Source organism: Ranitomeya variabilis, chromosome 4 (genome assembly GCF_051348905.1).
Source record: "Ranitomeya variabilis isolate aRanVar5 chromosome 4, aRanVar5.hap1, whole genome shotgun sequence".
Classification (NCBI taxonomy): domain Eukaryota; kingdom Metazoa; phylum Chordata; class Amphibia; order Anura; family Dendrobatidae; genus Ranitomeya; species Ranitomeya variabilis.
This window is the reverse complement of record NC_135235.1, coordinates 679,099,598-679,117,565: the sequence shown is the minus strand read 5'-3', so window position 1 is coordinate 679,117,565 and position 17,968 is coordinate 679,099,598. Positions and strand designations below refer to the sequence as shown.

Here is a 17,968-nt window from a genome sequence, read left to right as displayed (position 1 = left end):
AAATGTTGTTCAACTTCCCAACTGTGTTCCCATTGTTGATGATTCTTCACCAAAAATTTACATTTGGTATCTTTATGTTTGAAGCATGATATGTGGAAAAAGGTTGAAAAGTTCCAGGGGGCCGAATACTTTCGCAAGGCACTGTATCTGATACCTCACAGATCTGAACTGCCCCATAGTACAACATTGGGCTGAGTCCTATCTTATAAAACATACACATTTGCTCTTCCTCATAGTATAATATTGGGCAGAGTGCTATCTGATACATCACAGATCTGCAATGCCCCATAGTATAACATTGGGCTGAGGGCTATTTTATAAAACATACACATTTGCTCTTCCTCATAGTATAATATTGGGCAGAGTGCTATCTGATACATCACAGATCTGCTCTGCCCCATAGTATAACATTGGGCCGAGCTCTTGACCATGTTACACACCGGTATAAGCGAGCCCGCACTGGGCCAACCACGTTCTCATCTGCTTCCCTCAATAGAAGAGAATTGAATGAGAAGTAATGAGAATGTGTTTGGCCAATCACATATTTATGGTTATGTGACAACTGCCTAGTAAAGTCGATTCCCAACATTACACTGTTACCCTGTTACACTGCTGACTAACAATGTGCACTGGATGGAAAACCCCTGTAACAATGTGGGAGGATGGGCTGAGTGTATAAATGATCATTACTATAACATGCTCAAGACACACAGAGAAGTCCTAATTCTGGTTCTCCTTCCAAATCTAAAAATTGTCAGCGGGGTCCCGGGACACAGGCGAAGTTACAGAGGGGTGGATCTCCCAAATTTTATACCCAAGGAGAGTGACGTATACTGTCATTTGTCACCTATTGAATTCCCTTAGTTTTCTCTCCCACAAACTGCACAGAAACGGCTTTAGTTTGTGTGCCAGGGCCGTCCCTGCTGTTATGTCACTGTTTACTCCACACAAAGACTCCAAAAAGTCTCAGTGCTGAAGGGGTTAATGTCAGTCAGTGACATTTCTGCCATAATCTACCCCTCACTACTGGCACAATTACCCCGCGCCGCCTTTTCTACATAGTTTTATGTGTGGAATGTAACATGTGATTTCTCTGCTTGGAGACAAATAGACCCCACACATGAGGGAATTATTACCGGTTGCCGGACGTCTACTATATGGCGACATATGATTGTGTGATCAACTCCATACCAGGACCTAATATGCTGAAATCTCGTCTGTTTAACCCCTTCCATGGAGGGCGGACTTCACAGACTATATTCAAAGTTCGGCCAAGGGCGTGTTGACATCAGTGTATTATAAATTGGTCCGATGTTCATCCTGGAGAGTTGGACGAGTGTCATGCGAGTGTGTGATGTTTTCTCTCCTACCATCCTTATACAATGCGTCTCTAACATCATGTGTTACTTACTATAAAGCTCTATGTAGTGTAAAGCTGTTACACGAAATAAGAAAGCAATCTAATATACAGAACTAAGAAAGCAATCTTATATACAGAACTAAGAAAGTGATCTTATGTACAGAACTAAGAAAGCAATCTTATATACAGAACCTAGAAAGCAATCTTATATACAGAACTAAGAAAGTGATCTTATGTACAGAACTAAGAAAGAGATCTTATATTCAGAACTAAGAAAGCAATCTTATATACAGAACTAAGAAAGCAATCTTATATACAGAAGTAAGAAAGCAATCTTATATACAGAAGTAAGAAAGCAATCTTATATACAGGACTAAGAAAGCAATCTTATATACAGAACTGAGAAAGCAATCTGATATACAGGACTAAGAAAGCAATCTGATATACAGAACTAAGAAAGCAATCTTATATACAGAACTAAGAGAGCAATCTTATATACAGAACTAAGAAAGTGATCTTATGTACAGAACTAAGAAAGAGATCTTATATTCAGAACTAAGAAAGCAATCTTATATACAGGACTAAGAAAGCAATCTTATATACAGAACTAAGAAAGCAATCTTATATCCAGAACTAAGAAAGCAATCTTATATACAGAACTAAGAAAGCAATCTTATATACAGAAATAAGAAAGCAATCTTATATACAGAAATAAGAAAGCAATGGTATATCCAGAACTAAGAAAGCAATCTTATATACAGGACTAAGAAAGCAATCTTATATAGAGAAGTAAGAAAGCAATCTTATATACAGAACTAAGGAAGCAATCTGATATTCAGGACTAAGAAAGCAATCTGATATACAGGACTAAGAAAGCAATCTTATATACAGAACTAAGAAAGCAATCTTATATACAGGACTAAGAAAGCAATCTTATATAGAGAAGTAAGAAAGCAATCTTATATACAGAACTAAGGAAGCAATCTGATATTCAGGACTAAGAAAGCAATCTGATATACAGGACTAAGAAAGCATTCTTATATACAGAAGTAAGAAAGCAATCTTATATACAGAACTGAGAAAGCAATCTTATATACAGGGCTAAGAAAGCAATCTTATATACAGGGCTAAGAAAGCAATCTTATATCATATACAAAACCAAGAAAGCAATCTTATATACAGAACTAAGAAAGCAATCTGATATACAGGACTAAGAAAGCAATCATGTGCCCAAACAGTATCAGCATAAGAGAAATTGAACAGCTTTTAGGGTCCATTTTCACCTGTTACCCTTGTGAAAATAAAAAAAATGGTGCTAAAAGATCATTTTTGTGGAAAAAACATGTTTTTATTATTTTCACAATTCAAAGTTATAATTTTTTGTGAGGCACTTGGAAGATCACAGTGCTCACCACATATCTAAATAAATTCATGGTCAAGTCTAGTTTCCAAAATGGGGTCATGTGTGGGGAGTTTCTACTGTTTAGGCACATCAGGGTTTCTGCAAACGCGACATGGCGTCCGCAGACCATTCCATCAAAGTCTGAATTCCAAAATGTCACCCCTTCTGAGCCTAGATGTGCACCCAAAGAGTGGTTTTCCTCCATATACGGGGTATTAGGATACTCAGGAGAAATTTCACAACAACTTTTGAAATCCATTTTCTCCTGCTACCCTTGTAAAAATAAGGAAAATCGGGGTTAAAAGATCATTTTTATGGAAGAAATTTGATTTTTTATTTCCGCGGCTCTACGTTATAGACTTCTGTGAAGCACCAGGGTGTTCAAAGTGCTCACCACACATCTACACTGTGTGCAGAATTATTAGGCAAGTTGTATTTTGATCACATTATACTTTTTATACATGCTGTCCTGCTCCAAGCTGTTCAGGCTTGAGAGCCAACTACCAATTAAGTAAATCAGGTGATGTGCATCTCTGTAATGAGAAGGGGTGTTGTCTAATTACATCAAAACCCTATATAAGTTGTGCTTAATTATTAGGCAACTTCCTTTCCTTTGGCAAAATGGGTCAGAAGAGAGATTTGACGGGCTCTGAAAAGTCCAAAATTGTGAGATGTCTTGCAGAGGGATGCAGCAGTCTGGAAATTGCCAAACTTTTGAAGCGTGATCACTTTTGAAGCGTGTTGGGCAAAAAAGGTGCAAAATAACTGCCCACGAATTGAGGAAAATCAAGCGTGAAGCTGCCAAGATGTCATTTGCCACCAGTGTTGCCATATTTCAGAGCTGCAACGTTACTGGATTAACAAAGAGCACAAGTTGTGCGATACTCTGGGACATGGCCAAGGTAAGGAAGGCTGAAAAACGACCACCTTTGAACAAGAAACATAAGATAAAACGTCAAGACTGGGCCAAGAAATACCTTAAGACTGACCTTTCAAAGGTTTTATGGACTGATGAAATAAGAGTGAGTCTTGATGGGCCAGATGAATGGGCTAGAGGTTGGATCAGTAAAGGGCAGAGAGCTCCACTCCGACTCAGACGCCAGCAAGGTGGAGGTGGGGTACTGGTATGGGCTGGTATTGTCAAAGATAAACTTGTGGGACCTTTTCGGGTTGAGGATGGAGTGAAGCTCAACTCCCAGACCTACTGCCAGTTTCTGGAAGACAATTTCTTCAAGCAACACACAAGAAAAACATGATTTTCATGCAGGACAATGCTCCATCACATGCATCCAACTACTCCACAACGGGGCTGGCCAGTAAAGGTCTCAAAGAAGAAAAAATAATGACATGTCCCCCTTGTTCACCTGATCTGAACCCCATAGAGAACCTGTGGTCCCCCATAAAATGTGAGATCTACAGGGAGGGAAAACAGTACACCTCAGTGTCTGGGGGGCTGTGGTGGCTGCTGCACGCAATGTTGATCGTAAACAGATCAAGCAACTGACGGAATCTATGGATGGAAGGCTGTTGAGTGTCATCATAAAGAAAGGTGGCTATATTGTCACTAATTTTGGGGGGTTTTGTTTTAGCATGTCAGAAATGTTTATATATAAATTTTGTGCAGTTATATTTGATTACCTGGTGAAAATAAACAAGTGAGATGGGAATATATTTGGTTTTTATTAAGTTGCCTAATAATTCTGCACAGTAATAGTTACCTGCACAAACAGATATCCTCCTAAGATAGCCAAATCGAAGAAAAAACCCCACTCCAACTTCCAAAAAAATTAAGCTTTGATATTTATGAGTATTTTGGGTTGATTGAGAACATGGTTGTTGATCAATAATAAAAATAATCCTCTAAAATGCAACTTGCCTAATAATTCTGCACACAGTGTAGATAAGTTCCTTAAGGGATCTAGTTCCCAAAATGGGGTCACTGGTAGGGGGTTCCACTGTATAGGCACATCAGGGGCTCTTCAAACGCGACATGGCCTCCTCTCTCAATTCCAGCCAACTTTGCGTTCAAAAAGTAAAATGGTGCTCCTTCCCTTTCGAGACCTGCCATGCACCAAAATAGTGGTTGTCCCCCACATATGGGGTATTGGTGTACTGAAGAGAAATTGCACAGCAACTTTTGTGGCCCATTTTCCCGTTACTCTTGTGAAAAGATTTTTTTGTGACTAAAAAGGTAAATGTTCATTTTTTTCCTTCCACATTGCTTCAGTTCTTTTGAAGCACTTGAAGGGTTAGTAAACTTCTTGAACGTGGTTTTGAAGACTTTGAGGGGAACAGTTTTTACAATGGTGTCACTTTTGGGTACTTTATGTCATATAGACCTGTTTAAGGCTTCAAATGTGAGGTGGTCCCTAAAAAAATAGTTTTGCAAATTTTGTTGTAAAAATGAAACCGCTGAACGACTTTTAATGCTTAAAACTTCATAACAAAAAAAAATAATGTTTCAATAATTGTGCTGATGTAAAGTAAACATGTGGGAAATGCTATTAGTTAACTTCTTTGTGTGACATGACTCTCTGATTTAAGGGCATAAAAATTAAAAATTTCAAAATTTTTGCCTAATTTACGATTTTTCCACAAATAAACATGTCATATTGAAGAAATATTACCACTATCATGAAGTACAATATGTCACGAAAAAACTTTCTCAGAATCACCGGATCCATTGAAGCATCCAGAGTTATTACCTCATAAAGTGACAGTCGTCAGAATTGAAAAAAATGGCCTGATCAGGAAGGTGAAAACAGGCTTCGGGGTGAAAGGGTTAAATACACCCTATAGCACCACATGAAAGACACTAAAGAACACAACTTTATAATCCTTAGGGGGCTGACAATAATCTAAGCGCTCCCTCCTATAACAGCTCTCCCTGACCGGCTTCCTGAGGACGGTGTGCCGAGCATCGCGTCACTGGGTCTTCTATAAACCCGATAACGTGATGAGGCCGGACAGTCACAGTAATACCAGGGGCCAACATGGCTGCAGCATCACCGTGTATGGCGGGCAATCCCCGCATGTTTATTGGCTGGGAACGCGAGCACGGCGCTCCATCACCTGCGATACCCCAGTAACAAGCTTGTCCGAGCCCCCGATGCCGGATCGAGTAGTGGAGAGCGGCTCCCTCATCACTAGTATCTACATTATTGTGCTGGAGCCGGGAGAGGAATCATCGCATTGTGGGAGAACTTCTCTGGGCTTCTGTCCTCTCATCCTGCAGGTGTCTGACTGGGTCTAATGTGGAACCGGCGAAGCCGCATTCTGTCCACAGATGTTACCTCACTGCTCACACCACACAGGGACCCCAAAAGTGCCTCAGTGCTGAGGGGTTAATGTCCTCAGTGTCCAGTAATGGGGAATCTCCACCTACCTCCTCCTGCAGAGCTGCACACCACCTTTGTTCTGTGAGTACAGGACCTGTGATGAGGTCACAGGAGGGGAGGAGTCAGGGGTCACATGATCAGGGGCCTCAGTGTATGCAGGACTCTGCTGTGCTGGTTGTCTTGGTGCTGGATGAGGGGAAGTTTATGTGTGGGGTCAGGAGGGGTTTGCAGTGTGGATGTAGCAGAGCCGTGTGTGTACGAGGTGTACGGAGCAGAATCGTGTGTATACGCAGTATACGGAGCGGAGTCGTGTGTACGGAGCGGAGTTGTGTGTGTTCGAGGTGTACGGAGCAGAGTCGTGACTATAATCAGCCTTTGGAGGTAAATGGTTTTCTTGCCCTTAGAGGGTCTTATAATTTGATACACATCATGAAGGGTGGTGAGTGCAAAACCTCTGAGGATTATTCGGAAATCTCGTCCGGCCATTCCGATTCTCCAATGCACTAACAGGATCTCACAACCTTCTGAATGATATTTCTCTGATTACATTGGGAGATTTCTTGTAATTTACTTGATGATCTGTAGAAATGAGCGAATATTTCAATATTACATGGCCCAATATAGCCGAACATGCACAGCACAAAAGTCATTGTTTCCCAAGCTGTGTGAAGGCGTGGGAAACACTGGCGTAGCACTTCTAATCGGTGGTAAAATCGTCCCCGCCGGTCAGAGCTGCAGTTCCCATGCTGTCAGAAGACAGCGTGACCGCTCATCTGTGATCGGAGGTATAAACTTCACCTCCGGTCACTGGTGTCAGCTGATAGGACTGCAGCTCCCATCAGCTGAAACTTGCTGCCGCTAATTACAGTGAGAGCAGGAGCAGCGGATGGAAGTATTCATCAGCCGCTCCTGCGCTGTAAATAAATAATTTAAAAAAAACCTGCATGCTTCCCCTGTATTTTTGATAACCAGCCAGGCAAAACTCACTACTGGGGGCTACAACCCTCAGCTGTCAGATTCAGCAAGGCTGGTTATCAAGAATAGAGGGGTACCCCCAAAAGCCGGAAATTCATGTGCCTCGTTCAGTAAAATCACAGCTAGTAATGAGCGAGTACCGTAATATTCATAATTGCTATACTCATAACTAGTGTTGAGCGATACCATCCGATACTTGAAAGTATCGGTATCGGAAAGTATCGGCCGATACCGGCAAAGTATCGGATCTAATCCGATACCGATACCCGATACCAATACAAGTCAATGGGACTCAAGTATCGGACAGTATCCCTGATGGTTCCCAGGGTCTGAAGGAGAGGAAACTCTCCTTCAGGCCCTGGGATCCATATTAATGTGTAAAATAAAGAATTCAAATAAAAAAAATTGCTATACTCACCTCTCCGACGCAGCCTGGACCTCACCGAGGGAACCGGCAGCGTTCTTTGCTTAAAATGCGCACGTTTACTTCCTTCCGTGACGTCACGGCTTGTGATTGGTCGCGTGCCGCCCATGTGGCCGCGACGCGACCAATCACAGCAAGCCGTGACATAATTTTCAGGTCCTCAATGCCTAATTCTAGGCATTCAGGATTTTAAAATTACGATCCGGCTTGTGCATTCAGGACCTGAAAATTACGTCACGGCTTGCTGTGATTGGTCGCGTCGCGGTCACATGGGCGGCACGCAACCAATCACAAGCCGTGACGTAATTTTAAAATGCGCGCGTTTCCTGCCTCCCGTGACGTCACGGCTTGTGATTGGTCGCGTCGCCCATGTGACCGCGACACGACCAATCACAAGCCGGATCGTAATTTTAAAATCCTGAATGCCTAGAATTAGGCATTGAGGACCTGAAAATTACGTCACGGCTTGCTGTGATTGGTCGCGTCGCGGCCACATGGGCGGCACGCGACCAATCACAAGCCGTGACGTCACGGAAGGAAGTAAACGCGCACATTTTAAGCAAAGAATGCTGCCGGTTCCCTCGGTGAGGTCCAGGCTGCGTCGGAGAGGTGAGCATTCAGGATTTTAAAATTACGATCCGGCTTGTGATTGGTCGTGTCGCGGTCACATGGGCGACGCGACCAATCACAAGCCGTGACGTCACGGGAGGCAGGAAACGCGCGCATTTTAAAATTACGTCACGGCTTGTGATTGGTTGCGTGCCGCCCATGTGACCGCGACGCGACCAATCACAGCAAGCCGTGACGTAATTTTCAGGTCCTGAATGCACAAGCCGGATCGTAATTTTAAAATCCTGAATGCCTAGAATTAGGCATTGAGGACCTGAAAATTATGTCACGGCTTGCTGTGATTGGTCGCGTCGCGGCCACATGGGCGGCACGCGACCAATCACAAGCCGTGACGTCACGGAAGGAAGTAAACGCGCGCATTTTAAGCAAAGAACGCTGCCGGTTCCCTCGGTGAGGTCCAGGCTGCGTCGGAGAGGTGAGTATAGCAATTTTTTTTATTTTAATTCTTTATTTTACACATTAATGTTGTTTCGATACCGATACCTGATACCACAAAAGTATCGGATCTCGGTATCGGAATTCCGATACCCGCAAGTATCGGCCGATACCCGATACTTGCGGTTTCGGAATGCTCAACACTACTCATAACGAGTACTTTGTAAAAATCGCATATTCATTCCGAATAGCAAATATACTGCAAGTCAATGGGAAATGCGAGTAATTTTCTGCTGGACCCTACAAAGGGGTCTGGGGGGAAAAGGTTGAAATGGATGGGAAAGTGATGAAACAGAATGGGAATATCCTGGACAATATGCCTGCATGCATTTCTGACTCATATATGGTTTCTGGGAAAACGTTTGTCACAGTATTACGTCACTTTTACAGATACACAAGAATAACTACCATACCTAGATTTCTATTGAATATGTATCCCCTATCTCATTCACAATGTGGCACAACCTGTCACAAGGGCCTTCAATGACAAATATTAGTTTGGTAGGACCACTCTACTTTCAAGATTTGTCCACTGCACAATGTGAATAGGGTTTGTAAAAATTAGCTCTATGGGCTGAATCATGGTTGACGCAGGAAACCACCAACCCAAGGGCCTCAAATCACAAATAGTAGTTAGATTGGAGTAGGGATTTTGTCCTGGTTTGTTCACTGCACAATGTGCATAGGGTTTGTAAAAATTAACCCTATGGGCTGAGTCATGGTTGACAAAAGAAAGAAACGGGTTTTTATGGGAAGGGGTTGATGTTAACAGCAGTAGCATGAATCAGCATTTTTGTGAATTTAGGTTGGCTTGCTGTCATCTGGAGGGATTGCAAACTGTGGAGATATCCAGTCCTTGTTGAATTTAACCAGAGTAAGTCTGTCTGCATTTTCCGTGGAGAGGCGTGTGCGCCTATCAGTGATCACACTAGCAGCCAGGCAGGCCAGCACCTCCAAGGTGTATAAGGAGAGGTCGGGCCAAGTGTTCAGCTTGGACACCCAATAATTGAAGAGATCTGAAGCGTCAGAAAGGACGCACATATGGTCACTTTACCATGTTCTGCAACGTCTCCCTCCTTGGCATTGTTACAGGCACAGATAGCCCTTGCTGTTGTGCAGGTTTACTGAAAATTGCCCAATTTGTGCACATTTTCCCCCCACCTCTGTTGGATCTGGTTTTCATGTCTCTCCCCATTATCGCTTGGTGTTGAAAACAGCTGCTACCTCTGCCACCAGTATTGTCTGAGGGTGATGCTTTCAGCAACTGATCTACAACAGCCCTCTTGAATGATTCCATTGTAAAACTTTTGGTGACTCCAAAAGGAGAGAAGGAAATTTCTCCTTGTACCCTGGATCGAGAAAGGTGGCCAACCAGTATTGGTTGTTGGATAAAATGTGTATCACGTGAGGGTCTTGCCACAGACACTTACACATGAACTGTGCCATGTGAACTAAGCTGCAAAAATACAAATGTTCTGTGTCCCCAACAGTAGAAACAGTACCCATCCTCTCCTCACACTGACTCGCCTCCTCCACCACCTCCTCTCCAGCCCATCCAGGCTGCACAGACATGAAACTAGGTTTGGGTGTCCCCTCTGTAGCATTAGAAGTCCCCTCGGTAGCACAGAAAAACAAGTCCTCTCCCTCCAGATCCTCCTTATCTTCCTCCTCATCACCCAATGTTGCCTCAGAATATTGGCTGGGCTGTGTAGTATCACCCATTGTGAAATCTAGCTTCTTGCCAACATGCTGAGCGCTCATCCTTCCTCTTTGAGATTATGCAGTGATTGTTTCAAGAGACACAGCTGGTTATGCTGATAATAGCCTGATCAACGCTTACAAGCTTGGTGCAGTACTCAAAGTTCTCACAAATGTCAGTGATCCACACCCACTTGACAGTTGTAATGTGTGGTGGCTGACTCTCAGTCTGACAGGCATGTTGAAGCTGGTATTCAGCTACTGCTCACTGTTGCTCACTAATCCTCGCGAATAGGGTTGAGCGACTTTTACTTTTTTGGGGTCGAGTCGGGTTTTGCGAAACCCGACTTTGTCAAAAGTCGAGTCGAGTGAAATCGGCCGATCTTCTTGCAAAGTCGGGGTCGTTGTTCGGCCGAAACACGAAACCCAATGCAAGTCAATGGGGAAGCATAGTCGGCAGTGAGTGGAGGCCAGGAAAACACCTACAGTGCCCATTTTAATGCCAAAAACATCTATTCTTGTTACTTAAAGCTTGTCAATCTTAATATACCTTACAATAATAGGTAGCCATTGAAAATTGGGGGGTCATTTGGCTAAAGTTGTGGGGGGTAGGGCTGGTTCAAGTTTTCAGTGGGCCCAGGAAACGTGGAGTACGTCACGGCGGTGGAGCAGTTAGAGGTAAGTATTGCAACGTTGCAAGTGCTGTGATCCTGAGCAAGCAGGGGGTTCCACTCGTTCGCATTAGCACTGGCACAGGGCCCTTCACAGTACGGCGGTGTGTTTGCACGGCGGGGGCGCCTCCCACCGGCAGCGACACTTTGCGTACTATGAGGGGCCCTGTGCCAGTGACGTCGCCAACGAGTGTGCCCCCCCACCTGATGAAGGAACCTGCACTTTCACCTGCACCTTCCTCTTTGTCCCCGTGTAAGGTGGTATAGTATGCGGGAAGAGGAACCTGACTTTCATCAGGGTCAGATTCATGCTGTGTAGAGTGCAAGGGGAATGTAGTGGTCTGGGTCAATGTACCAGCGGGCTAATCTAGCAGTGGCTGGGCAACGGGCAGGACGAGGAGGAAACACAGATCTAGGCCCAAATAATAGAGTGGCCTAAATGCAGTTCAAAATTGGTAACAGGACTAACCAGGCGGCATTGCTTTGTTCAGTGGAGGACCACTGTAATGAGAGGCTGACAAAATGAGTAGGGCCAAATAAGTAACTAGGCTAAATGCAGTTCTAAATTGCTAACAGTAGGAAACAGGCAGCACTGCTTTGTTCAGTGGAGGAGAACACCAAGCAGCGGCAGACACCGTTACTAGGCCCCAACCCAAGTAGTATGGCAACTGTAGTGTTACGTTTAAAAATACTTAATGAGAGCCGGAAGATTGAAGCTCAGACAAGGAAACCCGGAGGAGAACACCAAGGAGGAGGAGAACACCAGGGAGCGGCAGACACCGTTACTAGGCCCCAACCAAAGTAGTAGGCCAACTGCAGTGTGACATTAAAAAAGACTCAATGAGAGCCTGAAGGTTGAAGCTCAGCTTTTTCAGTGGAGGACAACACCAGGGAGCGGCAGACACCGTTACTAGGCCCCAACCAAAGAAGTAGGCCAACTGCAGTGTGACATTAAAAAAGACTCAATAAGAGCCTGAAGGTTGAAGCTCAGCTTTTTCAGTGGAGGACAACACCAGGGAGCGGCAGACACCGTTACTAGGCCCCAACCAAAGTAGTAGGCCAACTGCAGTGTGACATTAAAAAAGACTCAATGAGAGCCTGAAGGTTGAAGCTCAGCTTTTTCAGTGGAGGACAACACCAGGGAGCGGCAGACACCGTTACTAGGCCCCAACCAAAGAAGTAGGCCAACTGCAGTGTGACATTAAAAAAGTCTCAATAAGAGCCTGAAGGTTGAAGCTCAGCTTTTTCAGTGGAGGACAACACCAGGGAGCGGCAGACACCATTACTAGGCCCCAACCAAAGTAGTAGGCCAACTGCAGTGTGACATTAAAAAAGACTCAATGAGAGCCTGAAGGTTGAAGCTCAGCTTTTTCAGTGGAGGACAACACCAGGGAGCGGCAGACACCGTTACTAGGCCCCAACCAAAGGAGTAGGCCAACTGCAGTGTGACATTAAAAAAGACTCAATGAGAGCCTGAAGGTTGAAGCTCAGCTTTTTCAGTGGAGGACAACACCAGGGAGCGGCAGACACCGTTACTAGGTCCCAACCAAAGGAGTAGGCCAACTGCAGTGTGACATTAAAAAAGACTGAATGAGAGCCTGAAGGTTGAAGCTCAGCTTTTTCAGTGGAGGACAACACCAGGGAGCGGCAGACACCGTTACTAGGCCCCAACCAAAGTAGTAGGCCAACTGCAGTGTGACATTAAAAAAGACTGAATGAGAGCCTGAAGTTTGAAGCTCAGCTTTTTCAGTGGAGGACAACACCAGGGAGCGGCAGACACCGTTACTAGGCCCCAACCAAAGTAGTAGGCCAACTGCAGTGTGACATTAAAAAAGACTCAATGAGAGCCTGAAGGTTTAAGCTTAGCTTTTTCAGTGGAGGACAGCGTGATTTAGGGGTGCAGACAGACAAAGGTAGTATGTGTTAACTAAAAAAGGTGGAAAAATGCAGTTTTAAATTGGTTACAGGGGTACACAGGCAGCATTGGTGTGGTCAGCGGAGGACGATTGGAAGGAGGGACCGCAGACAGACTTCCTAGGCCTAAAATAATAAAATAGGCTCTATGCAGCTTCCATTATGTGGCAGGGGTACACAGGCAGCATTGGTGTGGTCAGCGGAGGACTATTGGAAGGAGGGACCGCAGACAGACTTAGTAGGCCTAAAATAATAAAATAGGCTCCATGCAGCTTAAATTTGGCAACAGGGGTACACAGGCAGCATTGGTGTGGTCAGCGGAGGACTATTGGAAGGAGGGACCGCAGACAGACTTATTAGGCCTAAAATAATAAAATAGGCTCCATGCAGCTTAAATTTGGCAACAGGGGTACACAGGCAGCATTGGTGTGGTCAGCGGAGGACTATTGGAAGGAGGGACCACAGACAGACTTATTAGGCCTAAAATAATAAAATAGGCTCCATGCAGCTTAAATTTGGCAACAGGGGTACACAGGCAGCATTGGTGTGGTCAGCGGAGGACTATTGGAAGGAGGGACCGCAGACAGACTTCCTAGGCCTAAAATAAAAAAATAGGCTCCATGCAGCTTAAATTTGGCAACAGGGGTACACAGGCAGCATTGGTGTGGTCAGCGGAGGACTATTGGAAGGAGGGACCGCAGACAGACTTCCTAGGCCTAAAATAAAAAAATAGGATCCATGCAGCTTCCATTATGTGGCAGGGGTACACAGGCAGCATTGGTGTGGTCAGCGGAGGACGATTGGAAGGAGGGACCGCAGACAGACTTATTAGGCCTAAAATAATAAAATAGGCTCCATGCAGCTTCCATTATGTGGCAGGGGTACACAGGCAGCATTGGTGTGGTCAGCAAAGGACGATTGGAAGGAGGGACCGCAGACAGACTTCCTAGGCCTAAAATAATAAAATAGGCTCTATGCAGCTTCCATTATGTGGCAGGGGTACACAGGCAGCATTGGTGTGGTCAGCGGAGGACTATTGGAAGGAGTGTCTGACACAGTTAGTACTCCGAAAAAATAAATAGATGTTAATGTCTCGCAAAACAACAAAACAAAAAAACAAAAGGGTGGCATACTTAGGTACAGTGGTGGGCTCCTCTGCTGAGTTTCAGACATAGTTATTTGGCGCTAAGTATTTACTGGCGTCAATATAGGACACTGACCCTGACTATTTTAACTAGCATCATACATGTCAACAAATTGGTATTGTCAGTGCCAGGCATTGAAGGATGTCAGAGCATAGACTAATCATTGGTGGAGCTGTGAGTAGTGTTGAGCATTCCGATACCGCAAGTATCGGGTATCGGCCGATACTTGCGGGTATCGGAATTCCGATACCGAGATCCGATACTTTTGTGGTATCGGGTATCGGTATCGAAACAACATTAATGTGTAAAAGAAAGAATTAAAATAAAAAATATTGCTATACTCACCTCTCCGACGCAGCCTGGACCTCACCGAGGGAACCGGCAGCGTTCTTTGCTTAAAATGCGCGCGTTTACTTCCTTCCGTGACGTCACGGCTTGTGATTGGTCGCGTGCCGCCCATGTGGCCGCGACGCGACCAATCACAGCAAGCCGTGACGTAATTTTAAGGTCCTGAATGCCTAATTCTAGGCATTCAGGATTTTAAAATTACGTTCCGGCTTGTGATTGGTCGCGTCGCGGTCACATGGGCGACGCGACCAATCACAAGCCGTGACGTCACGGGAGGCAGGAAACGCGCGCATTTTAAAATTACGTCATGGCTTGTGATTGGTTGCGTGCCGCCCATGTGACCGCGACGCGACCAATCACAGCAAGCCGTGACGTAATTTCAGGTCCTGTATGCCTAATTCTGCATTCAGGACCTGAAATTACGTCACGGCTTGCTGTGATTGGTCGCGTCGCGGCCACATGGGCGGCACGCGACCAATCACAAGCCGTGACGTCACGGAAGGAAGTAAACGCGCACATTTTAAGCAAAGAATGCTGCCGGTTCCCTCGGTGAGGTCCAGGCTGCGTCGGAGAGGTGAGTATAGCAATATTTTTTATTTTAATTCTTTATTTTACACATTAATATGGATCCCAGGGCCTGAAGGAGAGTTTCCTCTCCTTCAGACCCTGGGAACCATCATGGATACCGTCCGATACTTGAGTCCCATTGACTTGTATTGGTATCGGGTATTGGTATCGGATTAGATCCGATACTTTGCCGGTATCGGCCGATACTTTCCGATACCGATACTTTCAAGTATCGGACGGTATCGCTCAACACTAGCTGTGAGAGATAATTTAGCACGTGGTAGAGCACAGTTTGAGCTGGGAGGGGAAACTCTCTTGTGGCCGGCGGTACAGGCCCAGGGCTGTTATGATCCTTAGTGGTTGAGGATCACAAATTACTCCAACAATTAGCGAAACATAGGACAAGCTCTAGGGAGGTGGTAAACTGGACTGACCGCAAATCTGAACCTATCCAAACACACTAGAGGTAGCCGGTGAACGTGCCTAAAATCCTAGACGTCTCGAGCCAGCCTGAGGAACTAACTACCCCTAGAGAGAAAGAAAGACCTCTCTTGCCTCCAGAGAAATAATCCCCAAAGATATAGAAGCCCCCAACAAATAATAACGGTTAGGTAAGAGGAAGGCACATACACAGGGGTGAAAGCAGATTCAGCAAATGAGGCCCACTAATACTAGATAGCAGAAAATAGAAAAGGGATCTATGCGGTCAGTAAAAAACCCTTACAAAATATCCACACTGAGATTTCAAGAACCCCCGCACCAACTAACGGTGTGGGGGGAGAAACTCAGTCCCCTAGAGCAACCAGCAAGCAAAGAGATCACATTTTAGCAAGCTGGACAAAAACATGATGAACGCTGATAATCAGCAAATGAACAAACAAGAACTTAGCTTGTCTTGGAGAGACTGGGAGCAAGGTAGTCACAAGGAATCTGAAGAGCACTGAATACATTGATAGCAGGCAAGGAACTGAGTATCCAGGTGAGCTAAATAGGAAACCAACCAAGGATAACGAACCAGCTGATGCAGCCAACCTGCAGAAAGACAACACTACACAGTACCGCTTGTGACCACTAGAGGGAGCCCAAAAATAGAGTTCACAACAGTACCCCCCCCTTGAGGAGGGGTCACCGAACCCTCATCAAGACCCCCAGGGCGATCAGGATGAGCCGCGTGGAAGGCACGAACCAAATCGGCCGCATGAACATCAGAGGCGACAACCCAGGAATTATCCTCCGGACCATAGCCCTTCCACTTAACTAAATACTGAAGCCTCCGTCTAGAGATACGAGAATCCAAAATCTTCTCCACCACGTACTCCAATTCGCCCTCGACCAGCACCGGAGCAGGAGGCTCAACAGAAGGAACCACGGGCACCACATACCTCCGCAACAAAGACCTATGGAACACATTATGAGTGGCAAACGATGCTGGGAGGTCCAAACGAAATGACACCGGGTTAAGGATTTCCAAGATCTTATAAGGACCGATGAAGCGAGGCTTGAATTTAGGAGAGGAGACCTTCATAGGAACATACCGAGAAGACAGCCACACCAAATCCCCAACACGAAGTCGGGGACCCACACCGCGGCGGCGGTTGGCAAAGCGCTGAGCCTTCTCCTGTGACAATTTCAGATTGTCCACCACATGGTTCCAAATCTGCTGCAACCTATCCACCACAGAATCCACCCCAGGACAGTCAGAAGACTCAACCTGACCCGAGGAAAAACGAGGATGGAAACCAGAATTGCAGAAAAAAGGCGAAACCAAGGTAGCAGAACTAGCCCGATTATTAAGGGCAAACTCGGCCAATGGCAAAAAAGTCACCCAATCATCCTGATCAGCAGAAACAAAACATCTCAAATAAGTTTCCAACGTCTGATTAGTTCGCTCGGTTTGGCCATTAGTCTGAGGATGGAAGGCCGACGAAAAAGACAAATCAATGCCCATCTTAGCACAAAAAGTTCGCCAAAACCTGGACACAAACTGGGATCCTCTATCAGACACAATATTTTCAGGAATGCCGTGCAAGCGAACCACATTCTGAAAAAATAGAGGAACCAAATCGGAGGAGGAAGGCAACTTAGGCAAGGGCACCAAATGGACCATCTTGGAAAAACGATCACATACCACCCAGATGACAGACATTTTCTGAGATACTGGAAGATCCGAAATAAAGTCCATGGAAATGTGCGTCCAAGGCCTTTTCGGGACAGGCAAAGGCAAAAGCAAACCGCTGGCACGAGAACAGCAAGGCTTAGCCCGAGCACAAATCCCACAAGACTGCACAAAGGAACGCACATCCCGCGACAAGGAAGGCCACCAGAAGGACCTAGCCACCAAATCTCTGGTACCAAAAATCCCAGGGTGACCCGCCAACACCGAAGAATGAACCTCGGAAATAACTCTGCTGGTCCATCTATCCGGGACAAACAGTCTCTCTGGTGGACAACGGTCAGGTCTATCCGCCTGAAATTTCTGCAGCACTCGTCGCAAATCTGGGGAAATGGCAGACAAAATCACTCCCTCTCTGAGAATACCAGCCGGCTCAGAAACTCCCGGAGAGTCAGGCACAAAACTCCTAGAAAGTGCATCAGCTTTCACGTTCTTCGAACCAGGCAGGTATGAGACCACGAAGTTGAAACGGGAGAAAAACAACGACCAACGAGCCTGTCTAGGATTCAGGCGCTTAGCAGATTCGAGGTAAATCAGATTTTTGTGATCAGTCAGGACCACCACACGATGTTTAGCTCCTTCGAGCCAATGTCGCCACTCCTCAAATGCCCACTTCATAGCCAACAACTCCCGATTACCAACATCATAATTCCGCTCGGCAGGCGAAAATTTTCTTGAAAAGAAAGCACATGGCTTCATCACAGAGCCATCAGAGCTTCTCTGCGACAAAACAGCCCCTGCTCCAATCTCAGAAGCATCAACCTCGACCTGGAAGGGGAGAGAGACATCTGGCTGACATAAGACTGGAGCTGAAGAAAACCGGTGCTTCAGCTCCCGAAAGGCCTCCACGGCCGCAGGAGACCAATTAGTCACATCAGAACCCTTCTT

General features: G+C 45.5%; 2 protein-coding genes across 2 annotated transcripts in view; both read right to left on the bottom strand.

The window, feature by feature from the left end:
* LOC143766374 (gastrula zinc finger protein XlCGF66.1-like) overlaps positions 1–6,178 on the bottom strand; it is a 41,287-nt gene extending 35,109 nt beyond the window's left edge. The window contains exon 1 of the mRNA XM_077254021.1: positions 6,148–6,178. The gene's annotated coding sequence lies outside the window, so the exon portion shown is untranslated. The remainder of the gene's footprint in view (positions 1–6,147) is intronic.
* Positions 1–17,968, bottom strand: part of LOC143766340 (uncharacterized) — a 393,805-nt gene that overhangs the window by 103,141 nt on the left and 272,696 nt on the right. The gene's annotated exons all lie outside the window — the stretch shown is intronic.